Consider the following 16806-nt stretch of genomic DNA (forward strand, 5'->3'; position numbering starts at 1 on the left):
GCTGCTGTCCTCCTCTCATGGAAGTCTGAGTTGAGTGTAGGAATCTACACACGTGCTTCTCAGAGAATAATTGCAGGGTGGCATTTCCAGTGTTCCTGGCACAGCAATCAATTCTGCCAAGGCACTGTGCTGCTTAGTTAAGTAACCAGGCAGAGAGTACAGTGAGCTCTTCAACCAACTTGGTCCAGACTTGTGATTTTGCTTACACCCTTCTGTCAGAATGACTTTCTTTCTTTCTTTTTTTCTTTCTTTCTTTCTTTTCAGAAAGGGCTTAATCAAAATTAAATTTATAAAAAAGAAATTTTAACTCCCCAAAGGAAGGATTATGAATTAGGCCAACTGACAGTGCTAAGAAATATGGGAACCTAGAAGAAACTGACCAGTAAAAAAGTACACGTTACACCAGGGGGCCATGTAACGTCCAGCCTAACTCAGACAAGGTGAAAGGAAACATTCTGAGAAACTGAGGACCCTGCATGCGACTCTTGGTGCTGCTGGGTCCTAGGCCCCATTTGAGCCATCACCACAGGGAAATGTGACAGTACCCTGCCACCTTTGTGGGATGGAAAACATGGTCTTCCAGGAGCCTCTGTGACCTTAGGAAAATGTCTCATCCCACAGACGCTGCCTTCCAATTTATTTTTGCGTTTTCCAGAACATTTTAATAATTTCCAAATGAATCTGATCGACCTTCTTGAGGTCAACAGTGCTAAGGCAAGCCTGTTGAGCAAGTTACGGAGACTTGGGAAAAGAAAAGAAGGAGGTATGATTTTAGAAAAGCAGAGACTGAGGACAAAAAATAATCCTTTTTATTTTCTTGGGAACTTGTCAAGTTAATAATAAATTATGCACAACAAGTGAGTAATTTATCTGATTCACAGAAATCTCATCAGAGAATGCATAGTGGACATAATAAATTATGAATGTCACCTTAACAAATGACATTTACCATTAGGTTCAAAGTAGTATAATTATATGCAATTATTGTTATTATTATATATGACCACATGACATGGGAGTCAGGAAATCAACTTGTTACTAAGTCCGTTTCTGCTAGTCTCAGATACTACAAATATAGTTCAGAGAATACTCATGAGTGACATTTATCAGTATGAGGCGCCTGATGACAGGCTGAGGGAGACGGCTGGCATTAATAAGCTGCACAGAAACCTGTAGTAGAAGAGGTGGGAAAATCAGTTCTGAGAATCCAGTGAATAGACATACATTAGAGGATTCTAATTTCCTTTTTAAAATTCCTTGCTGTATATAAGGAATGGACAAGAATGTGAATTCATATTATCATGTGTACTATAGATGTAATTTTGGGGTTTAACTGAGTTTTTGCTCTAGCTTAGGGGTCTAAGGAACACAGGTAAAACGTTGTAATCAGCTACTTGATAAACATCGCTAGCAAGTCTTCATCTTGTTTAGCTGGTAATTCTGCAAAATGAATCATATTTGGAGGTTCTTTAAATTTTTGAAGGAGAGGTTTTTTTCTTTCACATTTTATAAGTAAAGACTATTTTAAGACATGCTTTCAAGAACAGCACTGAATAAAGCTGGCACCTAATTTTTTTAAAATGTGAAATTTAAAGAAGGGTTCTTTTAAAAGAGTATTTAAGAGAGCAATACAGCTCGCTATCCCTATCAATACACTTATCACGCCAATCAAATCTTTTGCATAGTCTAGGTCTCCCTCAAGACCCATCAACATAACTAACATAATGCGTGTGTTTGTGTAGATAAGACTCTTATTAATATTACCATTAAAATCATTTGGGATGAGTTTGATAGACCTTCCTTGTCTTAGTTCCAGCGTCTGCCATGTTTAATAGTGTGTGAGAGGGCAGAATTTAAATTTGTGGGGAAATATGAAAGATGGCCAGTGAGAACTTTTTTCCTGAACCTTTCCAGATTCAAAGTAGCTAGAATACTGTGCGGGGTGCTATCTGAAAATAAGTAAGTATATATGGCTTGATATGGGAGGTGGTACATTTGCACCTCCAAGCAGTCCTGGGCCTGGTCCTAATCAGAGAAGCTTGGGAGGCCACTGACGCTGCTGGGACTCTGTGTGTCAGGCTCGCACCTAGCGTGCTGTGGACTGCTGCTGCCAGTCTCAACACACATGAGCCCCACCGGGCTGCTACTTCTGAGACCCACTGGTACATGTGGAAAATCTCGTGAGGTTTGTCTGGAACATGTGAAATAGAGATGGTTTTGCCTAGAGCGGAGCGTGAAGCAAGTATGCAGAATGCTTTTGTACACTGTGGCCCGGTCGGAAAGCCTGCTGGGAAGGCTCCTGAAAGCACTCTGTTGTGAGTAAACCTATGGACCTACTAGTTAAACTGGAGGACTAACACAAACCTCTACATTTTCATGCATTTCATTCAAAATCATTGGCATTCCAAAATGAGATTATTCACCTTCAGCAGCTTTAAAGTCTTATAATGACTGAAAACTGAGCTTACAAATGAATTGAAATTTATCTCTGCCAAAAAAAGAAAATCCATGTACTCTATGAAAAGAGCATAAACTTTATAAAAAACCTAATTTTGAAATGTATAATTGTGCTTTGGGGTACTTGAACTTGTGGGGAGAAGCTTTTGATGGAACTGCTGCTTCTAATTGGGAAAAAAAAAAAACTATATTTGGGGCTGGGGATGTGGCTTAGTGGTCAGATCAGTGCTAACACACAGGAGGACTCAGCTTCCATCCCTAGTACCACAACAACAACAAACTATATTTTGTACACAAATGTGCTAAAATTGAGATGTCAATCTGTGCAGTCTATAAATTTGTTTAAGATCATCAAAGAAAACAAATTTAAAATATATGTTGAGCTTCCTCTTGTAAAAATATATGTTGATGTGTGTAGCTCTAAGTTTTAAAAAGACAATTTCTAGGGAAAGACTTAAGCTGAACATTTTGTTCTTCTTAGTATAAAGAAACCAGAATGGAGAATATATTAAGCAGAGTTTGCTTTGAACATAGTAGATACCTTCCTACAGAGAAAAATTTTTATTTAAAATTCTATAGAGAAGCAGTAAATGAAGGTGTAACTTCAAATTTATACAGTTGTGAAGATAATTTCAGGAAATCTTATAAAGAAAAATAAGGAAAGCCATATGAAAAAAAAAAAAGGCATTTTTCAGAAAATGCCAGTACCTACTATTAGAGAAAATGATGGCTAAGAAACTGATTAAACAATGTGAATACTAGCAGGAGTAAGAACTCTGCTCATTCTATTTATAGCATGCAGGTAATTAACAAAAAAAAAAGTATTATAAAATTGTTATTATTAAAGCTTTTCTATTGAGGAAAGCAAAAAGCAATAAAAAATGAAATAAACTTTATTTGTATGTGAAATAAACTTTATTTATTTATTTTTATTTTTTTTAAATATTTACTTTTAAGGTGTAGGTGGACACAACACAATGCCTTTATTTTTATGTGATGCTGAGGATCGAACCCAGGTTCCACCCATGCTAGGCAGCACTCTACTGCTGAGCCACAATCCTAGTCCCTATTTTTTGATATATACATTTTTTTTAGCTGAAGATGGACGGGATACCTTTATTTATTTATTTATTTTTATGTGGTGCTGAGGATTGAACCCAGAGCTTTACACATGTGAGGTGAGTGCTGTACCACTCAGCCACAATCCCAGCCCTGAAATAAAATTTATTTAAAGTGAAAAATTAAAATTCTAGATGGGCTGAAGATTATTAACTGCTTAGATGTAGCTGATGTTAGTATAAACGGCATTTCATGCTGGGGAATAGTTATTAGAAAGGCCCACCAAACCAAGTTTCTGAAATTTCCCGGTCAGGTAGAAAATATTTTAATTATCACACTAGCACGTGGCTTAATGGAAATGAAATGTGATATACATGTTTCTCATTTAAAATTTTCAGTAAACATATAAAGTGACAACTGTGAAACTGGAGGCAATCAGTGTTGCATGGCAAACTAAGTCATGATTAAAACTGCTCCATTTACATATGAGGTGCCAAAATGCATCCTGCTACCATGTATAACTAATTAGAACAAATAATATATTTTAAAAAACTGCTAAAGCAAGCAAAACTACACTGAAATTTCACTTTACTCCAGTTAGAACATCAGCCATTAAGAGTAAAAACAATAATAAATGGTGGACAAGATGTGGAGAAAAAGGAACACTTTTATACTGTTGATGGGATTGTAAATTATTACAACCAGTATGGAAAACTAGTATGGAGGTTCCTCAAAAGACCTGGCATGGAATCACCATATGACCCAGCTAAACCACTGCATAGTATTTATCCTTAAGAATTAGTCATACTACAGCTACAGAAGCATACCCATTTTATAACTGCTAAATTCACAATTGCCAAACTATGGAACCAGCCAAGACGTCCATCAGTGAATGAATGGATAAAGAAAATGTGGTATGTATACACAAAGGAGCTTTATTCAGCCAGGAAGAAAAATGAAATCATGGCATGTATAAGAAAATGAATAGAACTTGAGAACTTAGGTTAAGTGAAATAAGCCAAACTCAGACGGTCAAAGGTGGTATGTTTTCTCAGATATGTGAAAGCTAGAGAGGAAAAAGGAAAATAAAGGTGTGTGTGGGGGGGAAATCTCATGTAAATCTATAAATCCAGAGAAGATATCTGTTGAGGGGAGGAAAGTGGGGGGGAGGGAGCAAGCGTTAAAAAGGACAAATACTGGTTAATGCTCCTGGCCAAATTGTTACATTGTGTTCATGTACGAATATGTACAACAAATCCCCCACTATGTACAACTATAATGTGCCAGTAAAACTATTAAAACAGATAAGCTGTTTAAATCATAATTTATAGTTTAATAAAATCAACTTTCATCTGATTGTGGAAAAATTAAACTTGACTGTCATTTTGGTTGTATTCTGGAAAAAGAACCACCAAATTAAGGGTACATAAGTTAAAGCTAAAAATCAAGCCTCATGCCATCAATAAGCAATATGGGAGAGTAAGCACAAGCAGGTCTATTTGGTTGTTTCTACTTATGTATGCTTGTAATACTTTGAAATTCCTAAAACCGGGGAGACTGGCTTGGTATTTTGGGAAACATCCTGGAAAATAGGAGAACTTTTCATTTTAGCAAAAACAATAAAAATAATAAATGCACCTCGTTTCCCGCTTTTCTCGCTCCTTCGGTTGACACACACCTATTTTCCCAGCAGAAACCTGGGATCTAGACCTCTGGAGGGCGCAGGGCGAGCCAACAGCCTGCGCCTCCTGCATGCAGCGAGGTGGTTGGCAGCGCTGCAGCGGAGCGTCCCGCCCAGCCCGGCAGCGTCGCCCCCTCTGCCCATCCCTCATGGAGTTCTGAGCTGGGAAAGCATTCCTGCAATTCAGTGGACGAAAAGGCGACCAGGCCCGCACGGGGCTGCGAGCTCAGTGGCCTCAGAGGTGCGCAGCGAGGGAGGGACGCGGCCTGCAGGACAAAGGCAGGCTGGCAGCTGAGGGAGGCGGGAACCGGCTGCCAGGGAAGCAGGGAAAGGCCTCAGGGGCGGGATCTATGCAGCTCAAGGGGACCTGCCCAGCGAGCAAAGCTAGCAGGGCCACGGGGGGCGGGGCGCTCGCCAGGGAGTGAAAAAGGGCCGACGCTGGGGGCGTGGCCTGCTCAGGCGGGTGAGGCGGGTCGTACGGTGGAGGCGGGGCCTCGAGGGCGGGCGGGGCCTGGGCGGGCGAAGAAAGGGCGGGGCGGGGCCTAGGGGCGGAGCTTTGGGGGCGCTGCAGAGCTGGTGGGTCCCAGCTGCCCTAGACAGTCACTGCCCTGATGGCGGCAGTGGCGGCCTCTGGCAGGTGGGGGTGAGGAGCTGAAGGGCCTGGGCTGCTGGGGCAGCAGGAGCTGGCCGTCGCCGGGAGCCAACAGGCGGATCTGCAGCTGGGAGCCCACCCCAGGCCGGCAGAGTAGGCGGCTGCAGCCGGATCCTGGAGCGCTGCTTGCGGTGGCTTCTCGCTCAGCCAGTGCCTGAGGCTGCGGCGGTGGCGGCGCCCCAGGTTCCGAGGGGCGGCGGTGGCAGGGCCGTGGTGTCCAGGGTCGGTGGCAGCGGGATCGAGGCCCTCCCTTGGTCGGCAGCGCTCGGCTGCGGCGGGGCTGGCGGAGACTCCTCCTCCCCTCCGCGCCACCTCCGCTCTGGGGCGCCCCGCGCAGCGGGCCAGGAGGGTTGGGGGCGCCGCGCTGGACGCCGGCCCTCACGGGGCCTCTGAGGACCCCGTACCCTCCCGCGGACACACCCCAGGGACGGGGCGGGCGGCGGCAGGCGTGTGGGGCCACGGGACAGCGGTGAGGGGTGCGGTCTCTGCCAGGTGGCCAGCCGCAGTGGCCCGGGCGCCGGGACCCGGACCCTTTTGTCTCCCGGCCGAGCTGGACTCGGGCTGCTCCGCGGGCGCCACTGCCCCACGCCCGTGCTCTGGAGGAGTTCGCCGCTGCTTGGAGCAGGAGGTGGCGTCAGACCCCGTCCTATGCGTCGCCCTTGGTGCGGTGCAGGGAAGGAGTCACGTTGTAGTGTGTTTGATTTATTATTAGTGGAAGGGATCGTCCCCTTCCCATTTCGGTTAACCAGTTCCCATCCTGCCGCAACCCTGGGGTTCTTTTCCTAGGTTTTGTAAAATACCAACAAAGAAGTGTGGCGAGTCCAGTCGACAGCCCCTGACTGCCAGGCATGGCGAACTGAGAGCGCTTCCTTGGAGGGGCTGTTCCACCAGAAGGCCTCAGAGCCTTCTGGCCAAAATGAAGGGTGTCACTCCATCAAGTGCTTCAAGTCTCTTTCTCTCCTTTTCTAGGGTGAAAAGATTTCAAAAATCGACATTAAATTATTAAAATCTGGCTGCTTAGGAATTACAACCATAGAAGAAAATAATGCAAAAGGGAAATAGAACGAGTATCTTTGAGGGGTAAGTGTCCCAACTTCTTGAAAGTGTCAGAGATGAGATGTATGGATTTTTGAGATTGACGGGTGAACTGTAAATAAGCTTTTAATATATGGCATTTTGCACGAAGATATTTTTGTTTGTTTTGTTTTAGTTACTTATGGAAATTGTGGATTACCTGGACATCTTAAGACCCAGGAACCCGTTTATTAAGAATCTGCTGTCTTGAAAAATGCATTTTATGCATGCTTTGGATTAAGAAGGTGTAAACAGTGGTTTGTCATGTCTGCCACATAAGAGATAATCTGAATCAGTTCCCTCGCAATTGCCCAGATGCCTAAAACTGGCAAGAACTAGTACTTGGAGTGGTCATCCTTCAACAGGAAATACAGAGCTACCTATGTACTATATCATTAATTCTTAACCGCAAATATTGAGAGCAAATGCTGTGTGTTTTTAAGAACAGTTCATAAAAAAATTTCATACAATATTATGTCTTTCACCTAGTATCAAGAGTAAAATATAGGGAAAAAAAGAAAAACTGAAGAAAAAGTAAATAGCTAAAAAAGTATCTATTACTAAATCAGATGAGCTGTGTTATGTTGATTTCTGTGGGAGATCCAGCAGTGAGCAGAGTAGACAGAGTCCTACCTTCATGGAGCTTGAATTCTTATTTCTGTAGAGCGAGAATAGCTGAGGTAAATAAGACATTAATTTCTGTTGTTGCTTTTTCATTGTATTTTTAACTAATTTTGGAGTTTGCTGATTTTTCCAGTTCTGTTGTTAGTGGAACTAAGTTGAAGTGATCACGTTCTTGGACTGGCTTCTTCCATTCCTGCCCCTTCCACTTCTGTTAGGGCCTTGTGTGTCTTGTTGGACGGCCCTTGTCTAGAGTTGGCTTAAAGTGGAGCTCCCTTGGTAACCTGGGACTGCAAGATGCCTTCCAGTATCCAGGAGCTGGGGAGGGGCTGGAGGGTGCCTGAAGGCTGGGTCTCGTTGGAGCTCCGGGTGAACCTACTCTCGGGCCTTGAACCCTGGGGTCTTTGTGGGAGGTGTCTGGCACAGAGCTGGAACTCCCGACCCTCACCCTGGTCATGTTAGAGCCTGTGTTCATTTCAGGCCAACATCTGCAGGACCAGGAGTGAGTCTTCTGTGTGTGGCATGGCTTCCTGTGTCGCCCTGTGGAGTAGGAAGAAAGAGTGTCTTCAGGGCACCCCATATGAAGCATAGACAGAATGAAACTGTGATGACAATTTAAGATCAGTTGTCTAGGTTTTGAGAGTTCAGCAGGAAACTCGAGTCCATAGTGGAAGGCAGCGTGGCTTGGTAGGACAAGATGGCGAACTGGGAGACCACCCTGACACTTGTTGTTGTGTCAAATAAGAGTCCCTCAATGATGGACTGTTCTTTCCCAGCTTTTTATCTGTTTCTGTAGCATTGATGGTTCTTCACTTTTCTCTCTCTCGACTTCTACCTTGAGTTGTCCTCGCACCCCTTCTGTTAGGCATATGTTGTATCTCATACCCCTTCTGTTAGGCATATGCTTCTTTATGACATCATTTCTGATGAATTTTTTATATGGACCCTCGTGCTTTGGGTGGCACTTTACATACCATAATGCCAGCTGTCCTCTGAGGGAGAGCAGCATACAATGCTGCTGCCCATCTAGACTGTCGCAGCCTAGCTGAAAGAATGCCAAAACTCTTCATAAGAGAAAACAGAAGTAGTTGATGATTTAGGTCAGTTTTAACTGCAGACCAGGCTGGTATGGTGATTAATTTATTAACCTGCTCTCTGCTGTTGAGCATGCATGAATATGGCCTCAGTGCAGGTAGTTTTAAGTGGCCAGATAGCTGTCTCCTGTCTCAACTGGCTCCTGGTGTTTTGGGCACAATCAACGAAGGGACTGAGAGCAGGAGGGCTGCTGCCTTCTTGCCCTCACTTGTGGAGTGTTTTCTCCCCAGAATATTCTCCTTCCATAATCCATCTTGTACACCTGGTACCACTTCAGATAGCCATTGCTGTCCATGCTCAAATATTGTCAGATGAAAAGATCACTGAAAAGTATTGGGACTGTCCAAATTTAAAATAAACATATCAGTGTATTTTCAGAAACAGTTTTCCCAGTCTGAGGCCATTTTCCATGGTGGTCCTCTTGCTTTGGACTTGGAGCTGTGTCGGGTGGACTTCAGGGTGGACTTCCAATCATCCCAAGCCTCCCACCCCTCCTCCACCCTTTCTCTCCATGCTGGGTGGGTTCCTGGGCCTCACAGAGAAGGCCTCCTGCTTTGTTGTGTGCTCTGGGTCACTTGCTGATCCTGTTGTCCTCAGCCTCGGCCACCTGTGCTTTGGTGGCTCAACACATCAGCCCTGTTTGCATGTTGGTCTGTTCAAAGCCAGCCACACTCTCCGTTCTGCTCTGCAGTCTTTTACTTTTATTCACTTTGGATAAGTCAGGTTTTTGCTTGTTTGTGTAGGCCAGAGAGAATAAGTGGTACACTACAAATTCAATTTATTCTCTGCCCAATTCAGGAAGGTTCACACACATATTCTGATTTTTGTGTGTTCCTGGGACAAAAAATAAAAATGTCCATTTTGACAGTATTGGATTCCTACTCCCCTGAAGTGGGTCAGCTGCTGTTTGTGTGGGGGAGGGGTGCGTGTGCTGCATGCTCTGGTCTGAGCCAAGCCCCATCCCTGCTTTATAAGAGACCATTTCATTTATTTCATTTATTTCTGTATGACATCCTGGCTCTTGGAGGCATTTTCAAACACACCAGGCTGCTTCTTCCTTCAGATGGGCAGCAGGTAGGCTTGGGTGTGAACAGGGAGTGCTGTCTCCCTGTCTCCTGCTCCTCCTGAACCTCGTACAATCTCTCATTTCCAGCCGGAGGCTTAGCCTGTGGCTGTGCTCAGTGTTCCATCTGCCTTGGCCCAGAGGCTGTGTTTTAAAACTTTTTTTTCATTATTTGAGTGTTCTTTCTTTGAAAACCTCCTGCTGACTGTATTCCTTGCTGTCCCCTCAGCTAGGTTTTCTCAAGAGTACCCCCGATTGCTTCATTTGATGTTCTTTCTTTTTGTGTCCCCTACATTATTTTCTTTCATGGCTCCAATGTCCACATTAATACAGCAATCAGATCTGCTCCCAGAGCCTCTATCTGTTCTCAGTAGCATCTCTTTGCACGCAAATGCCCTTTCTGACCCTGGAATGTTCAGACCTGCTTCTTTACCAGTTTCTGTTCATTCATTTCTTAAATCCTCGGTGCAGGCCATGTGCCAGATGCATGCTAAGTTAAGCATCAGGGCTTAAGTGGTGCACCAAGTAAGGCACCGAGTTAAGTGGGAGGAGGTACACTGAACAGAATATCAAAACTGGACACACAAGTTATGTTTGGTGTGCGCCATGAAGGAGGCCATGGCATGGTGGGAGCATGTGATGAGATGCTCCTGCAGTGTCTGGAGTGCTGGGAAAGCTGATGCATAGGAAGTTCTCCATAATGGCTCCATTCTCTGGGTCCTTTCTACTCACAAGTGACGTGAAGATAGCAGTGCTGGCCTCACCTTGGAGGTCGATGAAGCGTCAGAATCTCTGGTTCCTGACAAAGAATCTGCCTTGTAACTGGACCCTAGTGTCCTTGAGATTGAGAAGCACTGCCCTAGGCTGTATTCTAGCATTTTCTTTGACTCTCTCCTATTATATTACTCCCGTCTAAGATATTTCACCTGTTTCTTAGATTAGTTCTTGAATTCCTTTACTAATTTACAATTTGTATTCACCTGTTCCTGGTCAGTCTGTTGGATTCGTTTGTGCACAGTTGCCCAATGCCTTCTTCAGGTCTTCCTCTTGCCTGTGGTAAGCTGCATAACCAATGCACAGTTCTCTGCTTAGCATTGAAAACTCTTCTTGACTCAGTTCTGCCTCCTCTCAGGTGCACAGCATGTTTCTATGACCTCAGCAGAGCATATGTAGCACATTCATTCTTTTAAGAAATATTTTCTAAGCATAGCAAACAGTCATTTTTAGCGATATGAACAAGTAAGTGTATTCTTATGTTTCTTAATGTTAAGTAAGAGTATTATATACTTGGTGAAACTATGAAACTTTTTAAAAGTTTACTTAGCCTCTTACTTTGTTGAGTGATTTTGCTATTTTTTAATTTTATGAGATACAATTGCTTAATTTATGAATTAAAATAAGTGAATACTTGTTGTCTTTTCTTACAAATTTCTTGAACTGTGTCCTGGTTGGTTGTGATCTTTAGTCTCTATTGATCTTATTGGTGTCTTCAGATTTCATCATTTTCTTTTAAATTTCAAACCAATTTCTCTATCCCATTATCCTAATCTCATAAAGATCCTAAATGTCATTGCCTTTCTAGTGCACCATGTCTTGATTTGACCACACTGACCCTGTGTTGGCTGAGTTGTACCTGTGTTCTTTGTCCCTCTGAGTACCCATGGTCTTCATCATATGGAGAAGTGGGTATCTCCCGCCATGTGATTCTGGCTCAGCCCTGAGGTTTACTGTGGTCAGTGGGACATTAGCAAAAGTGACCTGTCAAACAGAGGCTTAAAGTGGGATTTGTCATCCTGTGTTTCCACCATCATTGTCACAAGAACCTACCCAGGACTTGGAGATGGTCCAGAGTGAGGACAGAGGTGAGGAGGGACAGACCCGTCTGCACCTTTTGTCCAGGATAGAGCAGATCAAAACACACAGACAGAATAAAGGAGAAATCATTGTTATTTTGATTTTTGGTATTTTGCTGTATCGTTGTAAGGAAATAGCTAAAACACAGACTGAGAACATAATATTCCAAAGGGGAAGTCATTATTTCTTTGTTGAGAATCTGAGCATCGCTGTTGATTGCTAAGCTGTACTCAGCCCTTTCCTGAGCCCAGGGCTCCTTTGTCCTCCTCCCCTGCCTCCCCTCCATGGTTGCTCCTCGGCCACTGTTTCTTGCCAGAAGGACCACAGTAGTGGCCTCCTCGCCTGCCTTCCTGATGGTGGGTCCCTCTGTCTTCAGACAGTCCAAGCCTCAGATCATGTTACTGCCCTACTGAATCCCCCGAGCTCCTCTTGGTCGGCTCCCTGCCCGCCCTTCAGCTTGCTGTCTCCCTCTTGTGCCCCTGCTCTGTGCTCCTCCCTCTCACGGTCCTGTTACCTTCTGAAGGAGGTAAGACCAACCAAGAGAGGTCTGGCTGGCTGCCAGCCTGTCATGGCTGGAGTGCCCTCTTCAGGGCTGCCTCTGCCCTCTCCCTCTCCACTGAGCCCTGTGGAGTCTCCCTGTCAAGTCAAAACCACATCACCCTACTTTGTCTTTTCTGAATTGTAGTATCTATCATGATCTGGAGTATTTCTGTGTGCATTCTCTTCTGCCTGTTGGAATGAACAGAGTGAATGCCTGTTTTATCCTCCTGTGTTCTTAGGCCTTAGGGACTCAGTAACTATTGCTTGCATTAATGGACAACTACTTATTTTAATTTAAAACATTGTCATTTTGGTCAGTTGGTAAGTTGTATTGCTTTAACCATGTCAGCCTTTTTCATCCACGGTTGTGTGTGTGTGTGTGCGTGTGTGTTTGTGTGTGTGTGTGTCTATGTGTACAGAAATTTAAATATACATGAAAGATAGTTATAGATGAAAAGGATCTGTTTTAAACCAGTACTTTTGATTATTTTATTTCTATTTTTTCAAATGATGTTGACATTCCCTTTTATTGACTCTTTTTTTAAGGACATTGCATCAGATTATATCATGTGATGGAGTCTCTGAAATCACCTTTTACCTGTCCATAAACCTATAATTTCATCCGTGGGGTTCCTATTTCTGAAAGATTATCAGTAAAAAATTCATATTCATTTGGAAAAGGGGGAGAAACTTTTTAGGTCTACTCTTAGTCAGTGTGTGTGTGAAGTTGCTGAGAGAAATAGAGGTCACCCAGTGGACCTAGTGGGATTCACAGGGAAAAGTAATGACACCAAAGGAAATATACAGTAGGAGAAAAGGAATTTGTGGGACAAGTGATAGATTCCCTACCTGCAAGTGTTTCAGTTATATAGTGAAATAAGTAGAAAAGCAAATACACATACCCACCCACTTTTTGCCATATTTGCTTCAAATCTGTATTTGATTTTGTTTTAAAGAAAACAATCTACACTTTTAGGAACCCTGTGTGTCCCTCCTAAATCTGGCCAGCCCAAGGTGAGCACCCTGTGAATCTGCTCTTCAGCCACGTGGCTTGAGCACAGAGGAGGTATGCAGATGGGCTGGTCAGGGTTTGTTCTGTAGCCATGCTTTTGAAGCACCTTCATTCTAGGTACCCTTTAAACTCAAAATTTATTGAGGATCCAAAGAGCTGTTTTCTTATGTAGGTTATATCTATCAGCATTAGCTGTATTTGAAACTTAAATTGATTATTTTATATAAAGTTTTAATGTAATGAGAATAATAAAACTATACATGCAAACATAAATAAAATTTTCATGAAAGAATACCTACATTATCCAAGGCAGAAATAAGCGGGAATGAAAAACCAAAACCAGCACTTTTAAGTGGCTTTTTCATTCTTTGAAAATGGTTTTAAATATTGGACTTAAAGGACAGATGCATTTCCAGCTCTGCTTCTACATATGGCCTCTGGAAAACCCCACCTTGACCTTGGGAGAGAGTGACTTTTTTGAAATGATCTGAGGCCTAGGGTCCCCCAGGCCTATCCAGCTTACACTTAGCAAACTGCCCTTGTGTGTGGATGGTGCTGCACCCCTGGTGTCACCCTGCTGCACTTTCTGTGTAACACTGCCCTTTAGGTGTGTCCTGTTGCATGTGGCTAATGATTCACATTCACTAGTGTATGGGCAGAATTCTATTCTGTGAGCCATTATTCAGTTCTCTGTTGTCTTGTTGTGACTCATTTGGAAATGTGCACAGCTGTATAACTTCATGAAGCAGTGCTATGCTGCTGAGAACATTCTCAAGCATCCTTTTGAACCTGTACTAGGAGTAAAGGAGGGAGAGGTGCTGCAGCCCTCTTGCTGGGGGCCAGGTTGCTGGGCAGTGGGGTGTGCATTTTCATCTTCCACTCTGCGACATGTCTCCAACTGCCCTTGATACTTCTGTCCATTTATGGGCTTGTAGTAGTGTGTATTGAATTTTCATTTTTCCACTAGGCCACCAGCTTTTGCTTTGTTGTCAGGTTCTGTGTGTTGTGAATTTCTGTTCTGTCTGTGTTGTAATCAGGATAGTAGTGAATGCATCTAGAATCCCTAATGTCTAATAATTATGGTCTTTAGTTCTCTTATGGAATTTCCATTGCTGATTTTTGTAGCTTCCATTTGTTGTTGGAATTCTCCATCTTTCACCCTTTTATATACATCTGTTTTCGCCAATATTTTAATCACAGTTATTTTAACCTCTGGGTAATTTTTCAGCCTATATTAATTATCTTTTTTCTATAGATTACTCATCTCTTATTCTTTGCCTTTTCCTATCTAACAGTATTTTAATTGTATGTCAGATGGTGATAGATGATCACAGTGTCAGAGAAGGCTTTCCCCCTCCCTGCTTGGCCATGCTGGTGAGGAACTGGTGCAGGTGAGAACAAGCTGGGCTGGGGTCCTTGCTGATCTTGGGAAGGCCTCTGCTTCCTGTCTGTGCTTGGCATAGTTGGGCTGGTCAGCTCTGCTCAGCTCTGACGACTTGCTAATTCACTTCCCTGGAAGATGTTAATGTGTGGTGCTTTTGGCCTTGATTCCTTACACATCCTGGAGTTTTGTGTTTAAAGCAAGCATTCTGGCTTAGCAGAATTCTTCTCTCACATGCTGCCAGTGGAGCCCTCAATGTGGCTTTAGACACACCTGGCCTGGTCTCTCAGGCTTTTAAGCACAGCCCACAGTTTAGCAAAGTCCCTTAGGGAAAATGAACCTTGTTTTCAGGACCCATCACACATGCATTCTGCTCCTTAAAAGGGACACACTGACTCCTACAAACCTTGCTGCTTTGCTCCCTTGGTAGAGTCCCTTAAGGCAGCCGAGTCCCAATTCTTAGTCTGCACCTGTAGAATTAGCACGTGTCCCCAAATCAACAAATGACCCCTGAAAGAAACCAGCAGTCACTTTGTTCCTCACTTTGAAAGATCTCCTGCTCTGGAGTTCCAGTTCTTCTCATTTTCTTGCTTTAGCAACCCCCTCGTGTTGGTAAAAATACAGTTTTCATTTTTCTCTCAGTTGCCAGTTGCTACAGGGGAGGTTGGTGCTAGGGCCTACTGTGCTTCGCCCTGCAGAAGGCCCTTGACTTTCCTTGTTTTACTGAATTTATGCCTCTGCTCAACAAGTTATTTCCTTTTTAAAAAGTCAATTTTGCCCCTGCCCTTATTTCTGTGAACAATACAAATGCATGTTTTAAGCCCTTAGCAATTTACTGAGTTACTTTAGCTTAGACGCGAGTACACGCTCCGCTTCTGGGTTTGCTGCCTTCTCGCTGAGTGCTGAGTTTTTTTTTTGTTTTGTTTTGTTTTTTGTTTTGTTTTTTGTTTTTTTTGTTTGTTTTTTTTTGTTGTTGGTAGTTCAAAACATTACATCTATTTTGATATATTTCACAGTTTGATTCAAAAGGGTTATGAACTCCCATTTTTACCCCGTATACAGATTGCTGAATCACATCAGTTACATCAATTACATTTCCATTGATTTACATATTGCCATACCAGTGTCTGATGAATTCTGCTCTCTATCCTATTCTCTACTATCCCCCCTCCCCTCCCCTCCCCTCTTCTCTCTCAACCCCCTATACTGTAAAACACTTCTTCCAATTGTATTATTCTTTCCTTACCCCTCACTTCCTCTTGTATGTAATTTTGTATAACCCTGAGGATCACCATCCCTTTCCATGCAATTTCCCTTCTCTCTCCCTTTCCCTCCCCCCTCTCATCTCTATTAATGTTGATCTTCTTCTCCTGTTCTTCGTCCCTACTCTGTCCTTAGTTACTTCCCTTATATCAAAGAAGTCATTTGGCATAGGTAACACATTTGTCAATTAACCAGATTTAATCATTCCATAATGTATATGAACTTTAGAACATTGTGCTGTATGTGATTTAAAAAAAAAAACATGCATCATTTGTCAATTAAAAAATGAATTTGAAAGACGAGGTAGACTCATTTTGAGTTGCTTTACTCTTTCCTTCCCCCTGACAACACCGTATCTTGCAAACTTCATTGCATTTAATGTGGACTTCACACTCTCCCTCCTTCTGCCCCTTCTTCTTCAGTCTTTGCCAATAAAGCCATGTGACCCCTCTACTTAAAAGTTCTCCTGTGGCTTCCTGCTTCAGTGCAAAATCAAGACCTTGGCATGGCTGGAAGGCCCCGTGTGGTCAGGTGTCCAGTTACCTTTCTGACCTCAGCTTCCAGACTTGTTTCTCGACCTCAGTCACCTGGCTGGAGTGTGCTGGACCCTCACCTGCCTAGAGGCTTGCTCTTGCTATTCCCTCAGTGTGGAAAGAGTTTACCTGGGAGATGCCCATGGTTCACATACTGTCCCTCTTCAGGTCACCTCTTCATGGAAGCCTTCCTGGTCTTGTCCACCTAAACTGCAGAAACCACCTGTTCCACTCAGCTTTTTCACTGCTGTGACTGAAAGATCTGACCAGAACAATAAAGAAAAGTTGATTTGAAGGCTCACAGTTTCAGAGGTCTTAGTCTTTAGAAGGCCGTCTCTATTCCTCAGGGTTCGAGGTGAGGCTGGACATCAGGGTGGAAAATTGTGGCACTGGGAAGTAGCTCACATGATGGTCAGGAAGCAGAGAGAGAGAGAGAGGTCTCCATTTGCCAGGTACAAATATATACCCCAAAGGCACACACCCCTAATTTCCACCTCCTCCAGCCACAACTTACCACCTCC

The 16806-nt window shown here is 43.5% G+C and overlaps 1 long non-coding RNA gene across 1 annotated transcript; it reads left to right on the forward strand.

Moving 5' to 3' along the window:
* The first annotated feature begins 5843 nt into the window (after nucleotides 1–5843).
* LOC144253104 (uncharacterized) lies at nucleotides 5844–16508 on the forward strand. Its single transcript, XR_013343115.1, has 4 exons — nucleotides 5844–6032; nucleotides 6819–6929; nucleotides 14423–14499; nucleotides 16454–16508. It is a non-coding gene; the product is annotated as an uncharacterized LOC144253104 (long non-coding RNA).
* Nucleotides 16509–16806: the final 298 nt, after the last annotated feature.

The sequence above is a fragment of the Urocitellus parryii genome, unplaced genomic scaffold (genome assembly GCF_045843805.1).
Source record: "Urocitellus parryii isolate mUroPar1 unplaced genomic scaffold, mUroPar1.hap1 Scaffold_95, whole genome shotgun sequence".
Classification (NCBI taxonomy): Eukaryota; Metazoa; Chordata; class Mammalia; order Rodentia; family Sciuridae; genus Urocitellus; species Urocitellus parryii.